The sequence below is a fragment of the Pterocles gutturalis genome, unplaced genomic scaffold (genome assembly GCF_000699245.1).
Source record: "Pterocles gutturalis isolate BGI_N339 unplaced genomic scaffold, ASM69924v1 scaffold18531, whole genome shotgun sequence".
NCBI lineage: Eukaryota > Metazoa > Chordata > Aves > Pterocliformes > Pteroclidae > Pterocles > Pterocles gutturalis.
Window position 1 is genome coordinate 62,257 of NW_010100837.1, and position 6,000 is coordinate 68,256.

Below are 6,000 nucleotides of genomic sequence, written 5' to 3' on the forward strand. Positions count from 1 at the left end.
AATTCACTGTACAAATTAATTAGAATTAATTTTCCTGAGTGCCCCATGTTATGCAGGCCTGTAGGTTCTATGTGTTCACACTGAGCAATCTTTTGAGTCCTTTCCACTATTGCATTGGTAATTGACATCTGTGAAGTGCCGTGCTAAGCAACCAGTTACCAAAGCTATGCATCTTCAGGATTTTTGGTGTACTCAAGAGAAACGGATGAGGAGAGAATGTGTACGTTTTATTCTAACTGTTTTTTTCAGATTAACAAGTTTTACCACTGTGTACTACACAAACGTAGCTATTGTACCAGTGAAGGCCGTGTATTTCCTACATTCTGTAATTTAACTCTGTTGCTAATACAGAGTACAGATGAGTGGAAGGATATCTTTGAACAAACAATTCAGATTATGGAAGCTGGCAGACAGATTAAGACTCACCTGTAAAGAGCTGCTTTCTCATTTTGCTAGCATTTGAGAGTGACGTATATCCCTGCTCTTTCAAAGACACATAACTAGGGAAGAAATAAGTTTGACTGACAGATGCATTGGCTGGATAGGGAATTTGTCATCTGGGGGCAAATTTTCCCTCAATTTCCAGTCTGAATAAACATCAGTTTTCTCTTCAATTTATATGACCATTCTACTGAAACCATTTTGTAGCCTCTGGAGTTGTAATAGCTTTTATACATTAACTTTGCATTTGGAGTGTAGAATGTTGACCATTCAGGATAATCTGGTTTCGTAGACATTTACAATTAGTGTTCTATCCATATGTATCTATATCTTTGTCTATTGCTGTGTTGTGAATATCTGTCTGTATGAAAATGACAGACCAGCTTAGGTGGTGGTCATGTTCCTCTCACACATAGTGAGGCAAAAAAGCAGAATCATCAGGCTTTTCAAAGGAATAATTGTATTTCAAATACTGTGAAGTGCTATACCATTTTAAAAAGGGAAAGTTTAAAAACAGAGTATCTACTAGGTTACTTGATTTTTACACTGACCCTGTTTTCATATTGAAGTTTCTCTAACCGTCAATCTCTGCCAATGATCATTGACTTTGTTTCGCAGCACTGCAAATTTGCTGTAGGTAGGAACATTTGGATTTCTTCCAAATTGCCACCTTGGCTTTTACTTTATAGGTCTTCTTTTGCCTTTCTTAAAAATTGATAGCAGAGGAACCAAGAGTATTCTAACACATTTATGTAACTTTAAAAAAAGTAGACACATGTATATAATGGGTCCACTATAAGTTGCGGCATAGTGGTTGTTAGTAAAACCACATTCTTGGCAATCAGGAGGTTCAAAATCATAAAGTCAGGAAAATAATGAAATATCTTGTGTTTTCTTGTTAGCTTCGAGAGCGCACAGTGAGTCAGAGCACTGATGGAGCTGTATGGAATTTATGCATGTTAATGAATCCAGTCATTTTTGTACCATATGTTTCTTGGTTGTATTTAAGAAATAACTTCTTTTTTTTTTTTTTTTTTTTTTTTTTTTTTCCCCAATCAGACCTACTTTAGGCCTTGGGTCTGAAAACCCGGGCACGTGTCATACAATAGTCCTCTCAATTTTTCATTTCATGTTTCACTTATAGTTTATGAAACTTTTTTTCATTTGTCAAACAGCAAAGCCCATTACACCAGCAGATGTAATTTTTAATGAAAAGAAACATTTAGTGAAATCTTGGCATGTCTGTCTATACTATTACCTACAAAATTTAAAGCTTGTAGAGATTAAAACTTCTGTAAGTTCTTATAGCCCTGTGTAAAGTAGTTGCTGAAAATAATTGCATATCGAATGAAGAAACGGACCAACCCAGACCCAGCAGTAACAGAAAAGGCACTCGGAAAAGCACATGGAAAAAAGAGGTACAGCAGTAACTATCATGTAGGTAATTAATATTTTTTTGTCAATTTAATTCCAATCCTAAAAGATTCTTTTTATTAGCCCCTTTCTAAGACAGTCTTTGTTTGCTGGGTGGCCCTTAGTATTCAGAGATGTCCGAATGCCAGTCTGGCAAACACTAGTGCCAGATAGAAGCAGGGAGTCTTTACAAATGGATGTCAGTGCAAACAATAACCAATGAAGAGGAGATTTGTGGTAATATCAATTCAACTGAACAAAATCCTTTGCCAGCTCTAATATGTATATTTTGTATATGTGCACTAGGCATAACCTTCTATAAATCAATTGTGCAGAAAATCGTGATATTTTTCCACACAATGCATTTGTCACTGTGTCAGAGTACCTCTTTTTGATTATAGTTCCAAGCAAAGATAGTTCCCCACATCAACCCACAAGCCGCTGGTCCCTGAGAGAAAATTTTTGTCCGCCTTAATTCTTTTAAACCTGTTTGGCATTTCAAAAGCTTTTGTTCCTTTAAAGGGAAGAGGGAGCACCAAATGAATATGAAGTTTGTAACCTGTTGAAATAATAGTGGTAATAATTATAGTTTTTAATATAAACATCAACATATTCTCCTCTAGTCACATACATCTTTTATGTATAAACGATGGACCATATTTTTTGTGTCACATCTTTGCATTGGTGATGCAGGTACTAGAATTTTCAGAACCATCTAGGTTAGTTATGTAACTGAAACCCAGACTGATAAATTTCATTTTTTGGTGGGTGGTTTGTTTTTGTGGCAAGACTGCCCCACTTATGAGCCTGTGGCATCATGTAATTTAGTTAAGAATAGTTCATATTTTCTATTATATTCGTGCAATTTTGAGTTGATGGGTAAGTTCTACCATTCTAGTGATTAAGAAAGGTGGATTTTAATGTTTTCAGGGTAAGGAAGAGTACTGAACTCAAATTTCGCACTGTTGATGAAGTGTTTACCCCTTAAGCCACTTCACTGGAGAAGCTGGACTGGCTCCAACTATACTGTCTCTTTGAAGGATTTTTTTTCCTACCACAAGTGCATAGAAAGAATGTGAGAATGTAGGTCTGCACAAGACTTGAGTCAGAATGTCCTACCAGAGAGAACTCTTTTGTTACAGAATGGGAAAGATGAAACAGATGAGAGTAGGAACTGATGAACACCAGAATGAAAGAGTTCGTGGCAGAGAATGCACAGAGGGATGAGGGAGAATGGGAACATCCAGACACATTAATTTTAGTGGTATTCTAACATGTAATCGACAAACTTCACTTAGAGTGAGATTCCAGTATGCAATTTCAGTGACTTCTGTTTCTCCATAAAGTTGTTCAGATGTTCCTGCATAGTAATTCAAGGACACCTGAGCGGTATATTGGAACCGCAAGTGGACATTTCTTTGACATCCATAAGCATACTAAGAGGAAAGAGAGTTGAATCACAGTCACTACTCGACATTTCCCATTACCTAATATTTTTGTAGCTAAAGATCAGCTTTCCAGCAATTGATAATCCCTTTTTCAGCAATATGTTCACAGATGTCCCATTGAGCTTAAGTGCTTAGTGCAGTGTGGTAGATTTTTTGCTAGGGAAACCAGATGTGTAGGAACTGGGTGCTTTGAAAATCTGACCCTTTAGTCTAGCTTACTGACATCTCTGAGAAGTTTACTCAGAATTTCTGCTCAGCTATATAGGAGAGCTGGAACACACACTTAAAACATTTTCTAAACTAGCAAAAGCTGTGCTTTGAACACACTTCTGGGTCTGGGTTTTTTATTTTCCTTCTTTGGTGTTGATTTATTTATTTATTTTCTTTTTGCGTAACTAAAAAATCTGTAAATTGAATACAACAATAAAGCACAAAGAGAAATTAGGAGAATGAATGAATAATTGTTTTCAGTCAGCAGAATATTCTTAAAGATGATATATCTCAAAACAAAATAACCTATTCTTTCTACAATATATTAATTCTTGAGAGAGATGGGTTTTTGTTTCCTTGGCACTAAAGTACTGTTCTAAGAAAACTGAATACCAGAAAATGGGGGACCAATGTTAGTTATCAGTTTTAAGTCTGAGCAGAGTTATGTTTTGTTTTGGTTTTTTTTTTTCCCCCCAGATTCCTATTGCCAGGTCCCACAGTTCACTTCTGGAAGCTGAACAACATCCTTTCTGGCTCATGCATTAGTTAAGAATTTTGTTGCTAACAAGTCTGTTGGTGATATGTAGACTTCAGGAAAATTTGATTGAATCTTTTAGTGGATAGTTGCATAGCTAATATCAGCCAGTGTATGTTGTAATGATTTCCCATACTAAAACAAGCACCCAGAGATAAGACAGTGTCATTGTTCCATTATCATACTTCTATTGTTTGTGGAATTACTGGTTGGGGTAGTTGACTCACCATAGAAAAATTCTGTGGTGGCTTCTGAAGTAAAATGTAAATTTTGAGATCTTTCCTCTCCTAAAATTTCATATGTGATTTTGTCCACAGTAAGGTTATGTTCACTGATAGAAGAGGTGCTGCAAGGAGCACTAGATAGTTGCTGTTGCGTAGGGCTTAGCAAGAATTGTCTTTGCTATATTCGGAGTACTAAGGTATAGTATCTCTTGAACCTCATTTCTATCTCTGTTTTCTGCCAAGAATGATTAGAGGTGAAGATAACACGTAGCTTGGAGGTTAAGTAATCAAACATCCTGTTATCGTTATCCCTTTTGTATACCCTGTCGTTAGCATAGAAAGTGGAGATGATAGCTTGTAACTGCATATACTAAATGCTGTTTTTTCTTCAAGGACTGATTTTAATGGCAGTTTAGAAAAGTTAACAAGCAGAATGAAGGGGTCATAAATAGAAGTGAACTCATAGTGTTGGGAAACTTAGAGATCACTTGTTACTTTCTTGGTAGCAAGCCTAATTTGTTTAAATAAAATCTCTGTTCATTTAGTCATCTTTGTCCCACTTCCTTACAGCAACCCACAGTGGATTACCCCATTACTTTAAAAATTGTCTGCAGTTATGATAAGCTAATAACTCTTACTTTGTAGTTTGCCGTAGCAAGATATTTTGGAGAGCAGCAACACTTCCCTTTATTCTTAAAAAATAATCAGCTATTGTTATTTTTTGCTGTTAGACCTGCGTATTTCCTTAACTACATTTCAAATAAATATGCAATCTGATGGCTTTGCAAATTCAAATTATTTTTAATTGTTGATGAATCAGACAAACACTGCTGTTGAGTATGTAAATTACCTTATTGTCAGTTTGGTATTTGCTTAGCATGCAGTGCATGCAACAGAACTTTGGAGTTCAGTGATTCAACTTCTGTGGTCACATTAAATTTACTTCCTGGAATAAGTTTCCTTTTCATACAGGGACCAGTTTACTACTGTGCTCCCCTGTGTTTCCTCCTGAACATGTATTAGTCCTCTAGAGATGTTTTAATGCATTACACATACATAATGCTGCTTTTTCTGTTTTTCTGATTGTTAATTACGTAGATGTGTATTTCTGACAGCAGCTGAGTGAATATTTGCTAATCTATAATTGAGTTTTTGAGTGTGTACTTCAAGAAGCTGTATAGAGAAATCATTAATATTTGTTTGTTAAATTGAAGATTTTCAAGTCCTGATACTCTTTTGTGTTTTTATCAGTGAATCTGTTTAAGGAAGTACTCTGCTTTTTGGATGGTTTTCATAGTTTTTTTATTTGTTTATGTAGACACTCTTCTTTGTTGATGCAAGTTATTGACCTGGTACTCTATTTATAATTCTGCCTGGGTCTTCAGTATTTTATCTAGCTGTAACTTATTAAATACCACAAATATGAAATGGGGATATTAATGACAAGTGGTTTAAATGTGAGAGTTTCAAAATGCATGTTAGAATATTTCAACACTTTGTTAACTGTAATTTTACATTTTTTCATTGCTTAAGTAATTAAAAAAATCCTTAGGGTTGAATTATAGTAAAACTTTATACATCTCAGTACTAATTTTGTCTCCCAGTGGACAGCAATAATTTAGATGAGATTGTTTTTGCTCTACTTAATTTATTCTTATGGGGGGGAGGGGAAAATATTAACCTTGCAGATTTTTCTAATTATAATAATTTCATGAATATTGTTGGTTGC